This window comes from Talpa occidentalis, unplaced genomic scaffold (genome assembly GCF_014898055.3).
Source record: "Talpa occidentalis isolate TD23 unplaced genomic scaffold, MPIMG_talOcc4v2.1 talOcc4.6, whole genome shotgun sequence".
Classification (NCBI taxonomy): Eukaryota; Metazoa; Chordata; class Mammalia; order Eulipotyphla; family Talpidae; genus Talpa; species Talpa occidentalis.
Genome location: NW_023604972.1, coordinates 60099842 through 60127103, shown reverse-complemented (window position 1 = coordinate 60127103; position 27262 = coordinate 60099842). Strand labels below are relative to the sequence as shown.

Below are 27262 nucleotides of genomic sequence, written 5' to 3'. Positions count from 1 at the left end.
TTTTTAAAGATTTATTTATTTATTTATTTATACAAGCACTGGGTACAGTCAGAAGCGTGGGAGGGTGAGAGAATTCACCAGAGCCAGAGCAGGGAACAGAACAGGCAGACTGACGAAATACACTGCTGAGGGGAGCAGTGGGTGGCAGGAGAGGCCTGTGCGCCATGTGGGACCCTCGCTGGTGGCCGGGGATTGAACCGGCGCTGCAGAGGCTGCAGGCAGCTTTGCAGCCCAGCGCTCAACCGCTGCGCCACCAGGGGAGGCCCAGAAGAGGTTAAAATTTAATTAACATTTATGTAATTTGCTGGTATCCATGTCAACTTAAGGTTCTTGCAGGTCTCTATTAAACTTTATCCTCAAATTCCCTGATAATGGCTTTGATGAACACTTGACAGATATTCTCCATAAACTACCAGATGACAAATATGGAATAGAAAAACTAGAACAAATTGGGAGTTCTAAACCTAGATAGTACTTGCTTATGAGGAACTGGTTGTATTGAAAATCTAAGTATTTTAGTATATATATCTTTAATAGGTATCATCTTTCAGTTAACTGTTTAGATATAGCAATGCAAGTCTGAGTTGTCAGACTATTGTACTGAAAGCATTGTGTTCAGCCTTAGGAATTATAATTTAGGAAATATATTGACAAATCAGTTAATCAAGAAGAAATTAAATTTTCAGAAAAGCATGGGATGTGAGATATAATTAAAAAGATGTTTAATTTAAAAAAGTAACAATTTAAATTGATAGTAAACATTACATTGACATTAAATTGCTATTGAATTTATGAGGGGTTTTGCTTGTTTAGAGCACAATTAAACAAATGGATAGATGCTATAGGGAGAAAGATTTTGATATACTATTAAAAATCTTTTAATAATTGGACTATTCAAAACTGAAATGAATGGGTTTTTGAGAGGTGGGGAAGAGCTTTCTGCATATCCTGGAATTTATAATCAATCTATAAGGTTATTTATAGTTTTAATGTTCCTTTTCTTTTATTGAGGTAACATTGCTTTACAAAACTGTATATGATTCAAAGGTATAGAGGTATACCTCCTCATATTATATGTTATCACACTTCATTCATGAACAAAGCACCCATGTTCCTTTATCATGGACCATTGGTTTTTAATGTTCTTTGATTTGGTAAATAAGTAAATAATTTTACAAATTTACATTATATTTTCTGTAATTACCACTCTATAAATCCTAAGTGGAATGCAGTTCTAATGATTCATAGAAACAAGCATCCAAGCAAAACTAATGTAAAACACTATGTTGTATATATTTGTATTTTTTAAAGATTTATTTATTTATGCATACAAGAGCTGGAGTATAGGCCAGAGACACAGGGGTAGGGTGTGAGGGGAGGGGATTCACCAGAGATAGAGTGGGGAGCAGAACAGGCAGATTGACTGAAATACACTGCTGAGGGGAGCAGTGGGTGAGACAGGAGAGGTCTGCTGCGCCATGTGGGTCACCTTACTGACTGGGGATTGAACTCACGCCACAGTAGCTGCAGATAGCTTCACAGTGCTGATGTTCAACCCCTTGCGCCACCAGGGAGCTCCCTGTATATATATTTGTATTTAATATAAATACTACTGCAGTCTCCATTGTTGCAGTCTAGTACCCATCACTAAGAAAATGATGTTAATTTGACATTTTTGATTTTTTTATGGACCCAAAATAATCAAAATTTCCCACAGACAGTGGATTCTGTAATTTTGCTTTCAGATTCTGTAACACATTTTTCAGCATTTATTTCTGTATCCTTTGTCTTGTCCTTCCTAGATGTGATTTTTTTGTTGTCCACAATCATCTGGGAGTTATTGCTAGGCTGATTATAGACTGAAATTCTATATCATTGTCTCAGTTTGTTATATAATATGATGTACTATCCTACAATATTCTGGAGGCACAGAAGATGTCAGACATCTTATCAAACATATTAAACTATATAAAATACCTACATATATATGTATACATGTTTATATCTGCATATACATATTTGGAGATACTCATTTAATTAGAAAGTATATTAGTCAAGGATAGATAGTCTAAGAAAACAAATAGAAATCATAATTTTGCAAAAAATTAACATGTCCTAATAAATGTCCCAATCAATGGTTTCTTAAATTTAAGAATTATTTTTTTAAAAGATTTTATTTATTTATACAAGAACTGGGGTACAGGTCAGAGGCACAGGAGGATGAGAGAATTCACCAGAGACAGAGTGGGGAGCAGAACAGGCAGACGGACCAAAAACACTGCTGAGGGGAGCAGCAGGTGAGGCAGGAGAAGTCTGCTGTGCCATGTAGGTTTCTCCCTGGCCGGCCAGGAATCAAACCTGCGCTGCAGAGACTGCAGACAGTTTCACAGCGTGGTGCTCAACCCGCTGCACCACAGGGGAGGACAAGAACTATTTTTACTGAGTATTGAAGCAGTACTTGGGAAAAAAAAAAAAAAAACATGCTATCTATTCATGTTGCTTTTCACAGGACTGCATATTTTTTAAAGATTTATTTATTTATGCATACAAGGCCAGAGGTGTGGGGAAGGTGAGAGCATTCACCAGAGACAGAGTTGGGGAGCAGAACTGACAGATCTATTGAAATACACTGCTGAGGGGGGCAGCAGGTCAGACAGGAGAAGTCTGCTGTGCCATATGGGTTAGATCCCTGGCTGTCTGGAGATCTAACTCATGCTGCAGTAGCAAGCTATAGCATGGTAGCACAATCTTTTGCCCCTGCGCCACCAGGGAGGCCCCAAGACCACATATTTTGAATTCATTTTTTGAATAACGAAATGTATTAATTGGCTATTTGATATACTTAGGATATTTTATCCAAGTAATTCCTTATATGGAAAAGGAAAATTACATAAACTATTTTGTTTTAATCATTTCTTTTGTCTAATGTTTTTTTATTTGAGGGAGGAAGTTTGACCAAAATTATTTACTTAACAAGCATTTATTGATAATCTTTCTTAAAAAGATTTATTTATTTATGCATACAAGAACTGCGGTACAGGCCAGAGGTGTGTGTGTGGGGGGGAATGAGAGGATTCAGCAGAGATAGAGTGGCGAACAGAACAGGTGGATCCCCTGCAATACACTGCTGAGGGGAGCAGCGGGCGAGACAGGAGAGGTCTGCTGTACCATGTGGGAACCTCCCTGGCTGGGGATCAAACTCGTGCTGCAGAGGCTATGGATTGCTTCATAGGCTGCATCTTAACCCCTTGCATCACCAGCGAGGTCTATTAATAATCTTCTATATTTCAGACTCCATTCTAATTTCTTGGGATATATTAGTGAGCAAAAGAGATAAAATAATTTAGTGCAGGAAATTGTAAATATGTACATAAAATTGTAAATAATATATAAATAAACATGCAAATGAATTATATGTAAATGAATATTGAATATATATTGGAAAGTAATACACAGTATGGTGAAAATATAAAGCAGGGAAAGAGTATATGAAATGCTAAAGTATAAAAGATGAAGGTCTCAGTGAGAAGATGACACAGCCAAGTTTCAGAGATGGTGAAAAAACAAGCCCTGGAGGTCTCTGGGAAAAATATTCCAGGAAGATGAAACAGAGGTGGAAAGGATTGGAAGGGAAGTGTACTTGACATGTTCAAGAAACAGCAAAGAAAACAGATGAGCCAAAGCAGAAAGATAGTGAAGTGGGAAGGTGTAGGGTAAATGGTTTTCAGACTTTTCTGCCCTCATGCCATTAGGATTGCCCTGCTGATGGAGGCACCTGCATTTTGTTACATCGTTACATTGTTATGTTATATTGTTTACTTCTGTGGGCTATGGCTCAGTATTGAGATATTCACTGAGACTAGCAGAGGCAGGAGAGAGGCAGGCGACAGAAGGGGAGAAAGAGAGCCAGAAGAGAGAGAGAAAAGCCCTGAGTGAAGGCTTGCCAGGGGCTTGGAGGCCCACTGGCCCCCTGGCCCCCCTGCCTGCTATGTAGCTGGTTGCTGCGCTACATGTAAAAGCTCCATAAAAGCCTGAGAAACCCACCCAGGGTTCCAGGTATCTCCTTTACCCTGTCTGCTCAGATCATGGAAAACCTGCTCAGTGACCCTTCCTGCCCCTACAGAAGGCATGATCATATTTGACCCTGTAGACCATTGTGAGGATTTTAACTCTCACCTTGAATAAGTAGGAGTGTCAATGGAGAATTTTGAACAGAATAACAGGGTCATTTAGATTGCTATATTGAGAATAGTCTGTCTCAGATTAGAGTAAAAGCAGGGAGACCAGCCAGGAGATTTTTGCAATAATCCAGGAAGAGATGCTTAAGGCTTGAACTAGGATGATGGTAGTGTACGTGTTAAGAATGTGTACCTGTTCTTAAGTAAAAAAAATCAATATGATTTGCAGAAAGATCAAACCTGAGATGTGAGAAAAACAAGTCAAGACTTTGAGACTAAGAAATAAAAAATACTGGAGTTGATAGTGACGGAAAGAAAAGCTGAAAGGTGGAACAACTGAACTGAGTATCATAAGTTTGAAATCCATATTAAACAGTTAGATGATGAGTAGATATCAAATTAGGTAAATAATTTTGGCCATTTATCATTCAGCAGCTCTCACAACACAGCTGTCTTAAATAATGTGTTGTTTGGAGCAAACCACAACAATACCAAAAAAATCAATTGTGAAACCAAAAAAAAGCAACCCTGGCTTCAGCTTATTTTCATATTATTTCATATTTTATTACCAAAAAGTATACAAAATATTGTGGACTGTTATAAGGCATGGTGGATAAAAGAGATTTAGGTCATTGTAGCAGCAGGATGGCCACAGTGCAGGTTTTCTGATGCAGCAGACTGGTAAAGGAGAGTCTGGGAGCCCACGGTGGGTTTCTCACGCTTTTATTGAGCTTCACATCTAGTGTGGCAAACAGGTACACTGCAGGCAAGGGAGGGGGTGGGGGATGTGGGGGGGGCGGGCAGGAGGCCTCCAGGCCTCCAGGCCCCCAGCAAGTCTTCACTCTGGGCTTCTCCAGCTTCTCTCTCTCCTGCTTCTGCTTCTGGAGGTGACTCTCTCTATACTCCTCCCCACAACCCACAGAAGTAAACAAGACAGTTTGCAACAATATAACAACTGTGGGTGCCCCCATCAGGCATGACAATCCTAATGGTGGGAGGGCAGAAAAGCCTGAAAAACCATTTACCCTACAGTCCTATTTATTACCAAACAACATACAACATGTTGTGGTCAGTTCTAAGGAGTTTAAGGTTGAAAAAAGAAATTTGGGTCATAAATTATTGTGCCTAATATATGAGGCAATTTCTACATATTAACTAGCATCTGGTCTGACAAATTTAATTAGCCCCTCTAATGTAGACAGGGAATTTGTTTAAATTGCACATAATTTTTTAAATTTTTTTAAATATTTATTTCTATACAAGAACTGGGGTACAGGCCAGAGGCGTGGGAGGGTAAGAGGATTCACCAGAGACAGAGCAGGGAGCAGAACAGGCAGATGACAGAAATATACTGCTGAGGAGAGCAGCGGGCATGACAGGGGAGGTCTGTTGCACTATGTGGGATTCTCACTGGCTGGCTGGGATGGAACCCGCACTGCTGAGGCTGCAGACAGCTTCACAGCGCAGCGCTCAACATGCTGTGCAACCAGGAAGACCCCTGCATATAATTTTTTAACTCAAAATCCCAACTGGAGAAATGATAAGACTGTCTCTTGAGAGAATTACGTAAATGTGTGTATCTCTATGTGTTTATATGGTGAAGGAGAGTATAGATATTTTGGATTAAAAAGCTGATAAAATTGGGGGGGGTAGGGAGAGGATTAGGGTCAAAATAAGGGGGGTGCAATTTTATGGGGAATATAACCAAAATGAAAATGCATACATTGTGCAAATATGAAAAATGATGTAAGAATTAAGTAAAATATTAAAAATATTAATTAAAAAAAAGCTGATAAAAGCTTCTGTGCTTCACAACTCAAGTTTCACTTGACTACAATCCATAAGTTTCCTATAGGCTAAATATTTTATATTCAGAATTAAATACACAAAAGTATTAAATGCAGTACATTTCTGACTGTTAAAATTTCAGGTGGAAACTTTCCGGCACATTTGCATATTGCTGAGCCTATGGCATGGAAGCCTAACACACAGGTGAGAATTGGCAAAACACAACAACAGCACATTTGTAGTCTGACTATCAGGGTAAGGGAAAGCAGTGAGTATCCACTTTTTCCCAGGCAGTTCTTTATCTCTTTAAAATTGAACTTTGTATTTTCATACTGCACAACTCTTATTTTTGTACAGGTTGAAAAACTGAAACCCAGGGGCTTAAATTATATGTATTCATTGAACTTGTTATGAGCATATTAATTCTGAGCTTGCTTTATTTTTTTTCATATTTTAGCTAATGTTTTGCCCATATAAGGGTGAGTTACAAATTATGTGATATATATATTTTGAAAATTTGACCTGATACTTTTTAGGAATCAAGATTAAAGTTCTTGGCTAGTTTGTGGGGAATCTTAGAGAGACCCAGACCCCATTCCATTACACTTTAAAACCCAAATAATGTAAGTTTAAGTCTAATATGTTATCATGGGCTGTTAAAGAAGTAGTTAACATCCATGGCTTTGAAATCATCAGTGATTAACAGGTACATTATTCTAAAATGTACAAAATTTGTAACAAAGTCTATCAAGGAAATAAAGAATTCAGAATTAATAGTCCTGGGTTAATCTATTGATTATATTATATTGTATTATTCAGGCATAAACTGCAATCTGCTCACAATTCCATATATATTTATGGAATACACACACGATACATAATCATGCAACTTAGAGTTATACCATTTTTGCAGAATTGCTAATCATGCTTGTTTTGCTTACTTGCCAATATTATAATATATTTTAAACTTAAAGATTATAAGTATTCAGTTTCTCTGTCTCCATGCATTTGATCTTCCCTGTTTTCCTTTCTTCTTTCTTTTCTATTTTTCTGTCTCTCTTTAGGAGTTATGTTAGGTTGAGATGAATATAACATTTTTCTTGAGCTTAAAAAAATAAGGGAGTATCCAATTTAGGAATCGAGATATATAATAATTTGATGTAATATTTTAAAAATGATATAAAAATCCATAATGAATATAATATCAGAATTTTAAATAAAGATGGGATCTCTCAATGTCATGTGGAGCCATATCTGTGCCTGAAGTAAAAGAGGAAAATAGCGGTGATAATCCTTTCTCTATAGAGTGATAACAGATCTTTTGGCATACTTACCTCCTTAAATTATGCACCCAAGACAAGCATTAAATTTGACTGGCCCTAGGCATGGCCTTGTTCCATCCTTCCTGCCTTGATTCCTAGTTTATGTATATACATATATATGTGTATACATGTATATATGTGTGTGTATATATAGACACTTTTCCTCTGATCGAAATAATTGATCTCAGTTAAACACAATGCGGCTAAGATAATTTAAACAAGTGTTGAAAAATATTGAGAACTATACTATTATATTTATAAGACAAACTATTTTACTGACTACTTTTTAAGATAGTGAATAAAATATACCATCAAGAATATGAGAAAATACTGAAATGTCTAGTCTCTTGAAGAATATTCTATCAGAATCCAAGCTTATATATTTGGTATGAATTCTATATTTGGTCTGAATTCATTGCTATCAAATATTTTAGTCACTGCAGTTGGAAAGAAAGACTAAAAATAAGGTTTGAAACTGACCTTATAAATTTAATTCACCAATGATTTTCAGGGCATATTATATCAGTTAAGGCAGAGAAATAGGCATAGACTTATGATTCAGGTGTAGAACCTGACTTAAAGTCACATACATTCTAGAAAGATAGATAGGCAAAAACAGTTTTAATATGAAGAAGAAACTTTATGTGGGACAGGTTAAATTATTATGAGTGTTTAATAAGAAAGAACATAATTTAGGTAAGAGAACTAGAGAAGCCTTCATTGCAAGGAAGAACTGAGATAGACTTGAAAATGAATAGCCACAGGACAAAGAAAGAAAGCAGTGTGAAGAGTTTATTCCTGATGGAGGGAAAGAAACAACATATGGGAATATTGAGGAGTATAAAAGAAAACCAATAACTTAGCTTAAGAAGACTATAAGTCATGTGAAAGAGAAAAGAATATACCTTGATGAACACTTAGCACAGAATAGGTGTTCAATAAATATTATTTGAAAGAAAATAATGAATGAATAAATGGAGACTGAAAGGAAGAATACTGAAAAATTGTAGAGACGTTTAAATGCTGGGATAAACAAATTACACTTGAGATAAAATAGAACTCTGAAAGGGTTTTGAGCAAAGATATATCTCTATATCAGAACTATTCTGGGGGAAGATTAATTGGTGGGAGGAGACCTATCATTTAATTATTTCTATAGTTAAGAAGGATAGTAATACTGACATGAATTACAAAATTAGAAGCATGAGTAGAAAGGAGGGGATAAATGGGACAGTGCTGCAGAGGCAGGATTGATCGTCAAAGCTATTAATTGGCTCTAGTAAGAAAAATGAAAGCAATGAAAATAACTCCTTAGTTTCCAGCCTAGATGATAGGGAGGGTATTGTTACTTTTAACAGGAATGATGCAATAAGATAAGCATCAACCTGCAAAGAAGGATAATTTGTTCAATGTTAGACATAGGGCTGGCAGGGGCACAGACAGGGCCTCCAGGTAGTGATGTGTAGCAAGCAGCTAAGTGTTGTTTTGTTCCTAAAACATAAATTTTGTCACGAAAAGAAGAAACGTTTTCTAGGTGATGTGTTCCTCACTTAACCTCTACTTTCTGATTAATTGCATATAAAGAATTACATTCAACAAAATTATGAATCAATTAAGATGATAAAAAATTATATTACTTGCAAGTAATACATAAGGCCTTTGACTGGCTTGGACTAAACTAGCCTAGGCCATTGGTTCTCAGACTCCAGTTGTATCAGAATCATCTGAAAAGCTTGACTCACAATTTCCCAGGCCCATCCAGAAGTCCCTAATCGGATAGTTCTGGCGTGTACTCTAAAATTTGCATTTCTCACAGTTCCTGGGTGGTTTGACATTGCTGGTCTAGGGATCACATTTGGGGATCACTGGCTTAGGACAAGCACATTTAAATAACATCCAGAAGGATGATTCTCAGAAGATAATATTTGAACAGTTTTCCTCAGAAACACCTGGATTGTTTGTTAAAAATTTAATCCTTGATGTCTCACCACAGAGCCAATGAATCGTGTGTTTGGAGTTTAGGGATAAGCATTTTGTGTAATCCCTCATGGTAATTCCTAATACCTTCTGAAGTTTTAGAACTGTTCAAATTGTGATGTGGATTTTATTTATTATTTATTTGTGATGTGAATTTTAATGAGCTTTGGGAAGAACTTAGAATCTTAAATTTGTCAACTGGGAATGTCATATTAACATGGGCATGCTTTTCCCTTGTTGAATCATACAGGACTCTTCCCTTATTCTGATTTGCCTTTCTTGAGAGAGGCAACTGGTCAGATCATCAGTTCTTTTAACATTTGAGAATCACTATTGGGTGAGCCTTTTTTTTTTTTTTTTTTCCACTGAATGGAGTCCCACATCATAGAAATGCTGGACCTTTTATGACTACCAGTCCCATCTATTTCAATTGGAATAAATGATGGTGTTATCTTGATTCAAGTTTCCTAGCAAAAATTGTGCCTTTTAAAAAGCTTGTATTGAGGGGCCTCCCTGGTGGCTTAAGGAGTTGAGTCTCAACACTATGAGGCTGTCGGTGGCCACTGCAGAATAGGTTCAATCCCTGGCCAGGGAGCTGACCCACATGGCGCAGCAGACCTCTCATGTCCCACCTGCTGCTCCCCTCGGCAGTGTATTTAAGTAGATCTGCCTGTTCTGCTCCCCACTCTATCTCTGGTGAATCCTCTCGACCACCTCCCTCCACCCCACACCTCTGGCTTACACCCCAGCTCTTGTATGCATAAATAAATAAAATAAATCTTTAAAAAAGAGGTTGGTATTGAATAAAGCTTCACTTTATTTATTTATTTGTAATATTTATTTTAATTGAGGTAACACTGTATGTTTTCCAACACCGTATATGATTTAGGATATTGGTTCACATGTCTTCAGGTGTATGTTACCACTATACACTCACCACAGAAGCACCCATAATCTTCCATCATAGACCACTGGGTCTCTGCCCATTTTTATTTCCCACTTCCACCTTTCCCCTCTAGTAGCTTCAATTCTGTAGTTACATTTCTAGACCTTGTTTTGGTTTTGTCTGTTTGTTCCTTTGTTTTGTTTCTTTTTATTTCACATTTGAGTGAAATTATCCAGTATTTTTTTTTGCCTTTCTCCTTCTGATTTATTTCACTAAAAGTATGTGTCCCCTCTCACACTCATTAGGATGGGCCCTAATCAGGAAGTGTCAGAATGAGTGATGGTAAGGATGTGGAGAAATTTGAATCTTTGTGTATTATAAGTGGGGATGTAAAATAGTACAGCCTCCATGGAAAAGAGCATGTGGTTCTTCAAATTATTTTTAAAAAATTACTAAATAATCTAGTATTTCTACTTCCACATATATATATATCCCTAAAAAAATTAAAATCAGGACTTAAACATATTTTTAAAAGCATATTCATTGTGGTATTATTTGCAGTAGCCAAAGGCATATGCAAAGTGCCTACTGATTAACAAATGTATAAGCAAAGTGTAGTATATACACCACAAAATTGTTTAGCCCCAAAAAAGGAAATTCTGACACATATACATCAGGGGAAACTGATGACATTATGCTACATAAAATAGGCCAGTCACACACACACACACAAATCGGTATGATTCCAATGATGTAAGGTACATAAAATAGTTAAATTCATAAAGACAGAAAGCATAATGGTGGTTTTCATGGGTTGGGGAGGAAAGAATGGGCAGTTTTGGTTAATAGGCAAGGAATTTTAGTTTTGCAAGAGAGAGGAGCTCTAGAGATGGATGACGGTGATTATTGTACAGCGATGTGAGAATGTGAATGAATATCATGTCACTAAACTGTACCTTAATGATGATTAAGATGATAAATTTTGTTAAGTATATTTTATCAATTAAATAAATATAATTTTAATTTTCATAGAAAATTTATATGTTGAATGTTAAATATGGGAACTATTAATGTGATATATTCAGATTATATAACATACCAAGATGTAATGACATAAAAAAAGGAAGCTCTGGATTTACATATGGCATTGTTTAAAACCTATTTTGTACTTACAGATTTCAGTATTTTTTATTATATGCAGTAGAAGAAATAAAGGGAAAATTGAAAAGATAGTGATTTTCTACCAAACATAGATATAGATTTATGTTGTTATATCTTTATTGTCCCAAATACTGTCATAGCAGTAGTAGAAATTTTATTTATTTTATTATGTTCCAGGATGAATTGGTGCCACTTGTCAGAGCCCAAAGGGGCATTTGCAAAATATATTGAATTAATATAAGGAAAATAATGGAGTTATGGCAATTTAACCAGAAAGGAGGATTTTGTAATCAGAAACTTTAGTGCCTAAAATGACAAATAATCTGATAAATGTAAAAGCAGAGAATGCACTACTAATCATAGCACTCATATACTTGACAAAAGAATTGCAATTCAGCAGTTAAGAAGAAGAAAATTACAGAAAAGTGAACACACAAATCAGAGTGTGAAAAGATATAGGATCCTTTGAAGATATGAAGGGAAACTAGGGCCATAGCCCCATGTAGTGTATACAAAACATTTTCCCTACTGTGAAAAAAAGAGCTTCATAAGTAACTAAAAATGCATAATGTGTGTTAAAAGTCTACAATTTAGTATTATGGAAATAGATACATAAGCATGAAAGCCCAATATTTTCGACAATGCCCATAGGATTCCTCTTATCTTTCTCTTGCCAATTTCTCTAGCTATAATTTCCAATACTGTCTGTGATCAATAGTAGTGGTAGGAGTGGACATATTTGTCTTATAACAGCCCTTAGTGGAATAACTTTCAGTTTATCACCGTTGGGAGTTATGTCAATTGGGGTTTATCATATATGGCTTTTATTATGTGAGGTATGATCCACTGATTACCATTTTTGAGTGATCAAAAGTGGATGTTAAATATTTTCAAGTACTTTCTTGGTATATGTTGCCATGATTATGTGATTTTTATCTGTTGATGTAGTAAATCCACTGATTGATTTTAGAATGTTGAACTATCCTTGAGTCATTGTAATAATTCCTACTTGAGGGGGCCTCCCTGGTGGCGCAGCGGTTGAGCTCTGGGTTGCGCAGCTTCTGCGGCACCGGTTCGATCCCTGGCTGCTCCCCGGCCACCGGAGGAGGGTCCCACATGGCGCGCAGACCTCTCCTGCCGCCCGCTGCTCCCCTCAGCAGTGTACCTCGGTCCTTCTGCCTGTTCTTCTCCCCACTCTGGCTCTGGTGAATTCTCTCACCCTCCCGCACTTCTGACTGTACCCAGTGCTTGTATAAATAAATAAATAAATCTTTAAAAAAAAAAAAAATAATTCCTACTTGATCTTGGTGTATGATCTTTTTGATTGTAAATTTTATTTCCTAAGATTTTGTTGAGGATTCTTTCATCTATGTCCATCAGGGAAATTGGTCTATATTTTTCGTTTTCTTGTGTTGTCTTTGTCTGGTTTTGATATAAGAATAATACTGGTATCATAAAATGTGTTTGCAAATATTCCCTCTTTCTCAATTTTTGGAAGAGTTTGAGAAGGATAGGCATCAGCTTATCTCAGCAGGTTTGGCAGCACTCACTAGTGAAACTGGTCCTGGACATTTTTTGGAGGGGGGAGGAGGATATTATATTAATGTTTTTCAATTTACTCACTTGGTAAGTTCAGGTTTTTTTTTTTTTTTTCTTGATTTAGTCTTGGATGGTTGTATATTCTAAGACTTTGTCTATTTCTTCTAGATTAGTCAGCTTACTAGCATACAAATGTTTGTAAAAATGTCTTATGATCTTATGAATTTCTGTGATGTCTGCTTTAACTTTTCAACTTTGATATATGATTCAATTTATTAGCATTTTTTCTTTGTGAGCCAAGCAGGAGTTTTTTCTATTTTATCTATGTTTTCAAAGAATGGTTTTATTAATCTTTTGGACTGTGTTTTTGAAAATAAAAAAGTAAAACTATTTGCTGATGATATAGCAATATATATAGAAATCCCAAAAGTCTTCACTAAAACACTAATTGAAATAATAATCAGTTTAGGCAGGTTACAAAATCACAAGGGATTATGGTAATGATGCACAGGTGAATTGGTGATGAAAATTTTATGGGACTACACCTGAGAAAAGAAAGCAAACGTTTAAAAAAAAAAGATGGACAATGATGCAATATATATATATATATATAAATATAAATAAATTATTTAAAAAAGTAAGTGTGCAAAATAAGTTGAATTTTTAAAGCAAACAATGAGATAGACAAGAAAGAAATCAAGAAAGCAATTCCATTTACAGCCACATTGAAAATAATTAAATACTTAGAAGTAAACATAACAAAGTAGGGTTAAGGACCTATACAAAGAAAACAATAAGGCATTGTTACATGAAACAGAATAGAAAACAAAGAAATGGAAAGATATTCCTGGTTCATGGGTTGAAAGCATTAACATTTTTAAAATAGCCATCGAATTTAGAAAACCTAAATAAGGGACCAGGAAAAAGACTAATTAATACAAAGTAAAATTCAAAATCAACAAGCAACTATAAACCAGAGACACACTACCAGGGGTTGGGGAGAAGGGTGGGGAGAGGAAGGACTAGGGTCAAAATAAGGGGGGATGTGCAATTGTATGGGGAATATAACCAAAATGAAAATGCATGCATTGTGCAAAAATGAAAAATGATGTAAGAATTATATAAAATAAAATATTAAAAAATTAAAAAAAAACTGATTGAAAAAGAAATTAAAAATAAAAGTAAAAAAACACAGTCATCTCATAGCAATATACAGGTTCTCTTTCAAAACTTTAAAGACCTTCCTTTAAGGAGTAGAATAAACAATACTGAATTCAGGTTCAATGCAGTCTCTTTCAAAACTTTAAAAGCTTTTCTTCAAGAAGTAGAACAAACAGTATTGAAATTCATATAGAAACACAAATGATCCCAAATAGCCAAAGAAATAATGACACAAAAGAGGAAGAATACTGGTGCCTCACTTCCAGATTCCAAATTATACTAAAAAGCTATAATAATCAAAACAGTGTGGTGCCAGAACACATATAGACACACAGCCCTGTGGAATAGACTTGAGAGTCCAGAAATAAACCCACACCTATATAAACAAGTGATTATGTGACAAAGGAACCAAGGGTATATGCTGGATAAGCAAATACCTCTTTAATACATTATGTTGAGAAAATAGGACAATTATATATAAAAGAAAGAAACTAAACCACTATCACATACCACACACAAAAATCAAGTCAAAGTGGATAAAGGCTTTCATATAAGACTTTAAACCATAAAATAAATAAAAGAACACATAGGTAAAACATTCAACGATACAGACTTCAATGAAGCTTTTGTGAACTTATCTCCAAAATCATTAAAAATAAAATATAATATAGGGCCTCCCCTGATGGTGCAGGTGGTTGAGCGCTGTGCTATGAAGCTGTCCACAAACTCTGCAGCACTGGTTCGATCCTGGCCAGCCAGCAAGGATCCCACATGGCGCAGCAGACTTCCCCTGTCTCGCCTGCTGCTCCCCTCAGCAGTGTATTTCGGCAGTCTGCCTGTTCTGTTCCCTGCTCTGTCTCTGGTGAATCCTGCCTGTACCCCAGTTCTTGTAAAAATAAATAAATAAATAAATCTTTAAAAAAATAAAATATAATAGAAACAATTGGGGCTACATCAAACTAAAAAGGTTTCTGCACAGTTAAGGAAACTGTCACTAAAGAGAAATATACCCTGCTGAATATACCATCACACCATACATGTGACAGGTGCTGATATCCAAGATTTACAAAAACTCATACAACTTGACAAAAATAAAACATATAAACCAATCAAAAATGAGCAGAAGTGCTAAATAGACATTTCTCAAATGAAAACTACAACTAGACCACCACACACCTATGAAAATGAGCCATAAAAAAAAAAAAAAAGAAAAGCAACAATTATTGTTGTTGAGGATGAAGAGTAAAGGAATCATTTACACTGTATAATAATGGAGATTTCTCAAAATTTGAAAACAATATGGGGCACTGATATGATCCAGCAATCCTGCTCCTAGGTACCTACCCTAAGAATGTAAAAACACATATAGAACTGATATATGCACTCCTAAGTTCACAGAAGCACTATTTGCATTAGCTAAGCTATGGAAACAACCAGTGTACAATGACAGATGAGTGGATTAGGATAATGTAGCATATATACACAATGGAGTACTATTTGGCTATTAAAAAATAATTTCTTAACTTTCATAATAATATGAATGGAGAGGCCTATAGTAAGCAAGATAACCCAGGATAAGAAAGATAAACACTGTATGATAGCACTAATATGTTGTTGAGTGTGGAGAACAAAACAGAAGGTAAAATAAAAGCAAACCAATAACAAACTCCAGAAATCTGACTGTAGTATTAAATCTACCAGAGGAGAGGGAAGAGAATGTGCTGAGGAGGCACAGTGGACTATGGCAGAGCACAGTGGGTATCTTGGTGGTAGCAGTATATGGTAACACACAGGTGAAGATTGTGATCCTGTACTTCTAAATCATATACAATTTTGAACAAATGTTATCACAATAAAAATAGAAAGAAAAAATTCTGTTAGAAATATTTTGAAGAATTTATAAACATCATTTTTCAGGGAACTAACTTTTACAGAATTCTTAGATAGCAATATTCTTTTTTTTAAAAAAAAAAAAGATTTATTTTATTTATACAAAAACTGGAGTACAGGCCAGAGGCGCCATGGGAGGTTGAGAGAATTCACCAGAGACAGAGAGGGGAGCAGAACAGGAAGAGCTACTGAAATACACTGCTGAGGGGAGCAGCAAGTGAGACAGAAGAGGTCTTCTGCGCCATGTGGGTATCTCCCTGGATGGCCGGGAATTGAACTCTTGCTGCAGAGGCTGTGGACAGCTTCACAGTGCTGTGCTCAACCTGCTGCGCCACCAGGGAGGCCCAGAATATTCTTAAGGAATATTCTTAAGGAATAAAAAGCAAGATAACATTGGACAGCTTAGCAGCATATTTACGAAACCATTTAGCGTTTCAATTTTTTTTTTTTTTTGCAAATTAAATATTGCTCTGTGAAAGCAATGCTCTAAGCCTCTAAATAAATGACTTATATAAAGTATACACTTGGGCATGTATATGTATATTCTGACCTGACCACACTGTTTGCTCTCTCCTTGACTGATGTATAAATGCACATGTGGATGTGGATGGGAATAAAGTTATCTTAAGTTTTATAGGTATGGTAACATAAAGGATTAAGTATTATTACTATATTTTTTTAAGGAATTTTATTTATTTATTTATTTTTTAAACATTTGTGCTTTATTTATTTATTTATTTATTTATTTATTTTAATTTATACAAGCACTGGATACAGTCAGAAGCGCAGGAGGGTGAGAGAATTCACCAGAGCCAGAGCGGGGAGCAGAGCAGGCAGAAGGACCAAAGCACGCTGCTGAGGGGAGCAGCGGGCGGCAGGAGAGGTTTGTGCGCCATGTGGGTCCCTTCTCTGGTGGCCGGGGAGCAGCCGGGGATCGAACCGATGCTGCAGAGGCTGCGGGCAGCTGCGGGCAGCTTCGCAACCCAGCGCTCACCAGGGAGGCCCCTATTACTATATTTTTAAAGAGACATAAAATTGATGATAAAATCAATAGAAAAAGGAGCAAAAGAAATAATTTAGCAATACATAAATGATGTACAAAACCAATACCCATCTGAAAAAAAATGTTAACTTATTCACAATCAAAAAAATAAAATAACATAATTTCCCTTCATCATTTTGGGAAATAAGAAAAAATAAAAAGTGTAAAGCATTTAATTATGTTTACTTCAGGCAAGAAAGTGGTGCAGCAGGACTCTGAGTTAAACTGAAACAATTATCATTTAATATATTTGTTGGATAAAGAAATTTGTGACTAAAAAAAAAAAGAAATTTGTGACTATAATGAGGAAAATGTAGAACAAATATATGCTTATTCATTCATTTTATACAACTGTATTTATTCTAACAATAAAGTTGGAGTTTCTATATAGACTGGTTTGGCTTGAGCACAAGGATATAAATTAGACCAGGACTGATGACTGAGGTTTTGAGTTCCTACTAGGGTCCTGGGAGGCATACATCTCTCAAAAAGCTATTAAACAATTTAAAATTCAAGCCCTAAGACTAATTGAGCATTAGAAATATTGTCAGAATTCATCTATTTTACTTCCACAATTTTAAAGATAAGGAAGAAAACTGAAGTCTAAAGTGACTGTACCTTTTTTCTTATCCAAAAAATCCCATTCAAGTATTTTTGTTTATTCTTTTTATACTTTTTTTGCTTACTCATTTAAACCACACAATAAATATCCAGTTAGCAAGTTCAGGTGACACGCAGCCCAGTAGGCATCTTTGATCCGTTGGCATGGACTGCACCTCCCACCCCCTTTGCTGTACTGTAGTGCTGTGATGGCTAATTTATGTGTCAACATGACTGGTCTATGGGATATCTAGATAGCTGGTTAAATGTTACTTCTGGTTGTGTCTGTGATTGTGTTTCTAGAAGAGATTAGTATTTAATTGGTGATTAAATAAAGGAGATTGCCCTTTCTAATGTGGGTGGGATTTATCTAATTTGTGGAGAGTGAAAAGATGGAGAAAGTTTAAATTACCTCCTCCCTCACCTCTCCCCATCCCACCCAAGCATTTGCTTTCCTGATATCCAGTTTATAGACAGCAGATTGAGGTGTGGAATCCCCAGCTCTCCTTATTCTAGGGGATATTATCTTAATGCCCAGAGTGCCTGCTTGTCAGCTAGGTGTAGGGTTGTGCAGGGTTCTCTCACAGGGGCAAAAGTCCTGGTATGAACACACTGGGAAACCAGCATCTGCTGAAAACAGCAGGTAGGTATTAGAATAGAGATAATATGCTTAGACTGGCAGGAATAATTGGAATGTCCCAGGCAATAGCCCCTGGTCATTCCACCCTAGTTTCACCTCTGATCCAATCACCAATGCATGTATACTCCCTACATGCTTGCTCCACCTTTGTACTCAGTAGTAATAAATATGACACTGCCTTTGGATCAGGGCTGCACATTATTTTCAGTGTAGCCCCACTAGGCGTCTCATTGCTTCACATGGACTTCGAGTAATCTTTTCCTCATTCTGCTCTGCTCCCTTGCCAGGCGGCAATGTGGGACTTTTCAGTCTCCAAAATTATATGAGCTAAATCCTTCTAATAATCCAGTTTCATATATATGTAATATACCTATACATATGCTCACACATATATCCATGTATTCAGATATGTGTATATATATATAAAATACAGACTACATGTGTATATATTTATATATGTATATACTAACATAATATATATGCAATATATAATAGAATATATATGAGTCTATTGGTCTTATTTCTTCAGAAAAAAAATTTGACTACTGCAAACACCTTGTATCTAAATGCAATTTGCTGTTTGTTACCTGCACAGACTATGTTCTGCTCATCTCCATGGTTTTGTTCAGGCTGTCTCCTCCCTCTCCTATTATTCCTATCTCTTTTTTACTTAATTAAATTCTACTTATTCTAAGTTTTAACATGACTTCCTCTGGGAAAGCTTTACTGAACTAGCCTCATGTCTGAGGCTATGCTAGTCTCGTCCTCTCTGTGTTCTGGTATCTGGCATACGTCTCTGTGGGTTAGCTACTATTCTGTGTTTTTCTGCCCCTTTTGCATTAACCAATCTCTGCATCCTCTGTGCCTAACAATTTGTGGTACTCAGCAGCCACTGAATAAATGTTTGTTGATTAAATAAATTAATGTATAAATAGGTGAATTGGAAATGAATGTAGCTAATTAAAAAAAGAATTGGAGCAGGTCTGGCTTTGATCATGGATTAAATCACTATCTTTAAAAAAGTAATTTTAAAAAGTACATGATCTGTTAATGGTGGATTAGTAGTGTCATTTATATATATATATATATATATATTTCACTATTTTCACTTTCATTTATAAATTGTTATGTAGATGTAATTTTTTAAAAAGATTAATTTTTAAAGATTTATTTATTTATGCAAGAATGGGGTACAGGCCAGAGATGCGGGAGGGTGAGAGGATTCACCAGAGACACAGCGGGGAGCAGAACAGGCAGACGACCAAAATACACAGCTGAGGGGAGCAGCAGTGGGCAAAACAGGAGAGGTCTGCAGCGCCATGTGGGTTTCTCCCTGGTGGGCCAGGAATCAAACCGCGTTGCAGAGGCTGTGGACAGCTTCACAAAACTGCACTCAACCTGCTGCGCCACTGGGGATGCCCTGTAGATGTAATTTTTATGGGCATCTAGAAAAAAAAAAAACTTTTTTTTAAAGATTTATTTATTTATTTATACAAGAATGGGGTACAGGCCAGAGATGTGGGAGGGTGAGATAATTCACCAGAGCCAGAGCGGGGAGCAGAACAGGCAGAATGACAAAATACACTGCTGAGGGGAGAAGCGGGTGCGGCCAGAGAGGTCCACGTGCCATGTGGGACCCTCGCCGGCGGCCAGGGACTGAACCAGCACTGCAGAGGCTGCAGGCAGCCTTGCATCCCAGCACTCAACCGCTGCGCCACCAGGGGAGGTCCCTAGAAAAAAATCTTTATAGTTTGTTTTTTGCGCTATTGAGACATTACATATTCTAACTCAGGTTAAATTCTTTATTACCACCTAAGAAGGATATATGTTTGAGAAAATATCTAAGACTAATTTTGATTTCAAGCATGAATTAGGGATTATTTGAAATAAATTTAAAGTTTTTTTTAAAGATTTATTTATTTATGCATACAAGAGCTGGGGTGCAGGCCAGAGATGCAGGAGTGGGAGGATTCACAAAGGACAGAGTGGGGAACAGAATAGGCTGACTGCAATGCACTGCTGAGGGCAGCAATGGGTGAGTCAGGAGAGGTCTGCTGTGCCATGTGGGTCACCTCCCTGGTAGGGGATCGAACTTGTGCTGCAGTGGCTGTGGATCACTTCACAGTGATATGTTTAACCCCTTGTTCCACCAGGGAGGTCTCAATAAATTTAAAGCATTAATAAAAAATCCATAAAATGCGTTGGTAGGCCTCTTGAAATTATGTCTACATTTTGCATTCTCTCACTGGGTTAATACTCTTCTTTCACTATGTGATAACTGAAACAGACCTAAATCTCCAATTCCTGGAAAGCAAAAAATATGCTGAGGGTATATAAGCTCCAAGTCAGGGTGAAGTGCTAATGATTTGGCAAAAGGGCAAATCCAGTCCCATTGGTATGGCAAGTCCAGTACTCGTGACATTTTCTTTTCTTTTTTTTTAAATATTTATTTATTTATGCATACAAGAACAGGGGCACAGGCCAGAGGTGTGGGGGTTGAGAGGAGTCACCAGAGACAGAGTGGGGAACAGAACAGACAGATTGACTGAAATACACTGCTGACTGGAGTCAGCAGCGGGTGAGTCAGGAAAGGCCTGCTGTACCATGTGGGTCAGTTCCCTGGCTGGGGATGGAACTCGTGCCACAATGGCTGTGGTAAGCATCATAGGTTGCATCTAAACCCCTTCCACCACCCGGGTGGCCCACTCACACATTTTCATAGACCAAAGGCTGGTTGGTATTTTGTCTTGTATCCCCCCCAAGGAGTGCTCAGTCTGATTATTCATAGCTTTAATAAGAAACTAACCCCAATTTTAAGCTCATGTACCTTGTCAGTATATTGCCAAGTCATTGAAATTCAAGTAACCTCTCACCCTCTGTGACTGGCTCTTGAACTGTTGTCTAGGTAGGTATTTTATTTAAAGCCAAATGACGCCAAAGAGCTCCAGGAGGAAAGGGGATGGAACAAGAGTGGTTCATGCATTGTAGTACATAAGATCAAGAATTGCTACATGTAAAATGGGATGGTACTAATTTTTTTTACTAGTAGCCTTTTTTTTTTTTTGATATAAATTGCTTCTCACTTCATCTTTAATTCTAGTGTACACTTTAGTTGGTATTGTTTCCAGATTTATTTAGCTGAAACAATGGCTTCATATCTCTCGGCTGCCAGTAAGGCTGTTCTTAGTCTGACCTCTACCCAAACATTGTCAATGTATTTCTGTAGCATGTTCACTTCCTCTATCCCACCTCAAATTCAACAATTTACCAAGAAGTTTGTCTAAAATCTAAAGCCAATATTTGCCCTAGACCCCTAAGTACCCATCATCACGAAAGATCCAAGTTGCTAGTTATGCCTCCTGTCTCTGGAGCTGTGTATCTTCCAGAAATTTTATGTCTTCTTCCACCAACCTCATATTCCACTCCAGGAGGCACTCCCATTACTCAGTGTTTTCTTTCAGCAAAGATCCTTTAAAATGTTTCCTATTTTTCTTATCTCCACCTTTCTCATATTTTCTCTCCAATCTAATTCTAATTTTTTCTCCTTCATTCTACCAGATCAATTCTTATCAAGATCAGCAGTGACTACAGATTACCAAATCAATCATTAATTATCAATCTCCATCATATTCTCATCTGACTTCTCAAAATCTACTCTTCCCAGAGTTTTCTCATTCTCCATAAATTGCAATTTCCATCTTGTAACTACTTAGGCCAAAGAGATTGGATTCATCTTTAGTTCCTATTTTTCATAACCTGTATTCAAACTTTCAGAAAAATCTTATCAGATTTACTTTCTAAATACATTCAATTAAATCACTTCTCACTACTGCCACCATAACCGCTTGGTTCATCGACTATCATCATTTGGATTATTGCAGTGGTCTCCTCACCGTTCTCCCTGCTACCAGCATTGAACTCCATGTCCCTACTTCCTGCCCAGCATCTGGAGAGGAGCTTTAAAAAGTAGGTAACTCTTCTACTCATAATTCCCCTACAGTTTCCCATCTCAGAGAAAAGTCTAAAGTTATATGAATGGATCACAGATTATATAAGTGATTCTCAATTTGTTACTGTGAATCAGAATGACCTGAAGGATTTAAGATCTTTAGATACATTCCATTTCCCAAATAAGATATATCTGGAACTTTGGTGGGGCCCACCCATCAAATCAATTTTTAATGGCATCCCTCCTACCTAACTTTCTTTCTTTCTTTTTTTTTTTTTTTTTAAGATTTATTTATTTATACAAGCACTGGATAGAGTCAGAAGTGCGGGAGGGTGAAAAATTCGCCAGAGCCAGAGCGGGGAACAGAACAGGCAGACTGATGAAATACACTGCTGAGGGGAGCAGCGGGCTTCGCAGGAGAGGTCTGTCATGCCCTGTGGGACCCTTGTCAGCGGCCAGGGATTTAACTGGCACTGCAGAAGCTGCGGGCAGCTTCGCAGCCCAGTGCTCAACTGCTGTGCCACTAGGGAAAGCCCCCTCCTATCTAACTTTCACTCATCTCTTGACCCTCTGCCCTGTCACCCTTTCTTCCCTGTACATACCCCACTTTACTCACATTGAATGTTCTCTTGACATTCCTATCCATCATTCCAAGTAAGTTGCTGCCTCAGAAAGTTTGCCATTAAGTGTTCCTTCTGCTTTGAGCACTTTCTGTTCTCCTTTCTCCCCACTATCTTCACGTCTCACATGGTGTCCTCTTGTAGGTCTCTACCCAAAAGTCACTCTTACAGCGATCACATTACTGAGATGATCCAATCACTCCCTGATTCTGATCCTTTTCATCTTGATCCTTCCAGTTTTTCTTTATAGCACACATTTAGGTATTTACACATTGCTATTTCTCTACTACAATAAAATCTCTTTTGGGAAGGGACTTTGCTTATTCTGTTATGCCCCACAAAGTCCACAAGAGTATCTGGTAAATAATAGATGGTCACTGAATATGTGTTGATTGAATAGGTAAATGCCAGTTTCAATTTGCACTTCTTTTTTTAAATAGGCAGGCTTACCTAAACATTTCATAGTGTGTGGTATTTGTATTTCTGCCCTAATTCTCCAAATTTCTTGGTAATGGCCACTTGTTATGACCAGTCTTTTTGTCTTAGCATTCATTTCAATATTCATTTTTCCAGCTAGTATTAGTTGGGTCCTGGAGCCCAGTAGCATGATATTCCACCTTGACCCTGTCAGTCTCCCTTGTACCATACTGTTCTAGGACTTAAGTGTGTTAAAAGCTTTAAATATTGATATTTTTTCTGTTTGAATTCTGCTTCCAATAACAACACTCACTTTTTTTTTCTTCTTTAAATATATATATATATATATATTTTATACATACAAGAACTGGGATACAGGCCAGGGATGTGGGGATGAGAGGATTCACCAGAGACAGAGCAGGGAACAGAACAAGCAGACTGACTGAAATACACTGCTGAGAGGAGCATCAGGTGAGTCAGGAGAGGTCTGCTGCACCATGTGTGTTAGCTCCCTGGCTGGGGACTGAGCTCATGCTGCAGTAGCTGCCATAGCTTCATAGTGCTGCAACTTAACTCCTTGTACCACAAGGGAGGGCCCACCACTCACTTTCTATTGCCATAGTATCCATCACAATTTACATCCCCTTGACCCTTGTAGTCTGAAGTATTAGTTACTTACTTAGCATTGGACACTCTAGCTAGGTCAGGTATTCTACAATCAATTCTAATTTTTCTTTAATTTTCTGAGGAAGAGGTTTTAGGGTAATTTGATCTTTACCACCTGAGTTAGAGTAGGTTATCAAGAAACAAACATTGCTTCCTAGTAGTCAGAAAAATCTGTTTCAGTGCTACACAGATTCTTCATTCCTACTCAGTCATTACTTTGACCTAGAAGTTTCTCAGTCTTCTCAGAAATTATCTGTTTTATGTCCAAGTCTATTATACAATAATATGACAGATTAAATACCATCAATGTGCTAATGCTATTAAGTGTTTAAAGTCATACTGTCCCAAGAAGGATTTAGGTTCTATTAGGTATCGGTTTTCAATGGTGTCACTTCAGAGTGTTGCTGATTCATTATTAAGCCTGCCTGATTACTTCACCCTGTTTTCGCATTGCCACTTCCAGTTGATTTTTTTCAATACAGAAAGCATATGATAGCCAAAATATGAGTTATGTCACATTATTCTTCTGTTCAAAACCTTCCTAAATTTCATGTCTCGCACAGAGTAAAAGGTGTCTTACAATGTCCTATTCAGTGCTCCTGCCCTTTTATGGATGGTGTGAGGATCTCCTTAGAATGAGTTTTACATTCAGAAAGGCTGAGGTGTAGCCTAGGAGTCTGAATTCCTGAAATGCCCTCATGTGATGCTGGTGCTCCAGTTTGCGAAACTGTACTGTACATAACAAGAGCCGTATGATAAACTATCCCCTCAACACCTTGCCCTCTCCCTCTGTGATCTTGGTACACTTCTGGTATTGTCCCTTATATTGGCAACTACCTTGCCTTCCTCATAGTCAGAACAGCAGGACATGCTTCCACACTGACGAATCCTTTGTCTGGAAGTACTTCATATAGAATATCCCTCTCCCCGTCCCTCTTCTCCTTCCTTCTCTCCTACCTGCATCGAGTCTTTACTCCAGTTTCTCTTTCTTAGTGAAGTAGTCCCTGACAACTTACCTTAAAAAAGCAGACCATCTTTTTCAGGTTCCCTGCTTCCTCTCCCACTCCATTTTGCCCTTAACATTTATCACTACTGAAATACAATGTATTTTATTTACTGATTGTCTTTCTTTCCTATTAGAATGCAAACCCCATGAAGACATTTTGCTTTTATTTCTATTCACTCCAACAGCTAAAATACTGAATAATACATAGAAAGTGTTCAATAAATAATTGTTGAAAGAAGGCATAAACTATTTATTCATGTTCTTTAAATCACACTCTTTCTGGGCAAGGGCGGGGGGTGGCAGAAACAAATTTGTTCCAGTTAACTCTGGCTAGTTTGGTACAGGTAAATGTGTCCTAAGAATAGCAAGTCAGAACTCATTTAAGTAACCCTCATTTATACAGATTTCTTTGATAAGAACAGGATGAAGATGGTAGGAGGAATCTGGATGTCTTCTCAAGTAGAGAAACTTAATGGGACTAGTAACTCAGCTCAATTAAGAAGAAACACAACCCGGGACATTAATGGAATCTACTTAAAGTTATAATTAGATTGTGAGACTTATTTTTCAAAGTGACACAGGTTTTACTGGAGGGCAGTTACTATACATATGAATTCTTGTCAAAGATACTATAGAATAAGCTTGACCTTTTGTGGAATATTGACCTCAAAGATCTCTGAGGTTTTGCTTACCTGCACAAATTAAAAACCAAATGGCAGAAAATAATGGCAGAGAATAACAAGCTTCTATGTGCCTTGTGCAAGACTAGCTACTTGAGGAAGAACCAAGGCCACATTCTCATCTAATAGTTCTCAATCTAATGAACACCCAATGAGCTACAGTAGGTGAGCAAGTTGCTATTTATTTGTTGGTTGTTTTGTGTTTTAATAGAAACTGGCTACAACCTTGCAAACTGAACTGAGATCCATTTTATTAATTATCTCTACTCTGTATAATCATTTTTCAAACATTTGGTTGAATGAAATATAGACTATAAGCAAAGTTCACTTTAATATCTTCCATTATAAATTCCGAAAGACACTTTTCACCACTCCATTCATAAGTGAGAACACTGAACAAATACAGTGTAATAAAATACTTGGTAACTTGATTTGCAATTTTAATCTCTCAGCCCTCTATACCAGCAGACAACCAGGGAATAGAAATTGTTTTCTACATTTTATTTCATTATCTTTTTTATTATGGCACAATTTTAAGTTAATATGAGAAAACATTTAATAATAAAGCTTTGTAGTTACAAATCTCTCACATATCTATTCATTCAAGTGGTCTTCATGATCATCTTTTAGGTTATGGTTCTAATCATGCTGCTTATGGATGTTTGTGCACACATACACATGTGCACACATATGTAACAATGGCAAAGACATGATATAGGGATTCCTATCATCATGAAAATTATGAGTTCAAGTGATTTTAGTCATATTTACATATTTTACTTAAAAAAATGATTTTTTTCAGGCTCAGGTGACTGTGCCTGCAAAGACCAGCTGTTAATTCACACACTTAGATAATTTCACAGAGAAGCAAAGTGAGCTGGAGAGATGCCAAGTCACTCTCTAAACTTATGTCGCTACCAACTAGAAGAACCAGCAAAGAAAACCAGATAGTTTGTCTCTAAGACCAGAGTTATTTTCACTCTTTGCATACACTTACACCCTATTCATGCATCAGCTATCGAGATCTTGAGAGGTAAAAATGAATTGTGATGTTTCCCTGTTATTGTAGAATTTTTTGTCATTCAAATAAATTTCAAATTCCCACAGACATGATCTCTCCCCTGTCTACTAATATCATTCCATTTTCTCTCATTCAAAGTGACACATTTATGTTGATTTTTTCAGTTTCTGAATATGTCGTCAGGCTTTTCCTATGATGTGCTAATATTTTACCTTCTCAGGTGTATCTGATCATTTTCACTCAACAAGATTCCCTTTTCAACTTCTACTATACCACCCTATTTGTTTTTCATGGTATGTGTTAAAATTAAAATTATTTTGTTTGATTATGTATTTTAGTTTTACTTCCTAGCTCTCTCACTAGATGCATATATGCATTTATAGATTCAAGTATATGATTCCAATGATCATATCTAAGTGGTTGAGTTTATCTTCAGTACCTAGATCAGTGCCTGGTACTTAATTGGTACTTAGCAAATACGGAATGAATGAATGAGTCAAATAAAGGTTTTTAAAATAATCTGCTGGTAATGGTAAATCTGCTTGGAAAAAAGAAAATGAACCCACTCTGAAATGACAATGCAGAAAGAGGTTGTATGACATGGGGATCTTTTACTTCTAAAATTGGAAAGATCATTGAGTTGCAATGGACTGTGATGGAAGATTGTTGGAGGTTGGCTGTGGGAATTGTGCAAAACCTTACATTTGTAAATGTGTGAA

General features: G+C 36.8%; 1 protein-coding gene across 1 annotated transcript in view; it reads right to left on the bottom strand.

Moving 5' to 3' along the window:
- GRID2 (glutamate ionotropic receptor delta type subunit 2) overlaps positions 1-27262 on the bottom strand; it is a 1708541-nt gene that overhangs the window by 261283 nt on the left and 1419996 nt on the right. The gene's annotated exons all lie outside the window — the stretch shown is intronic.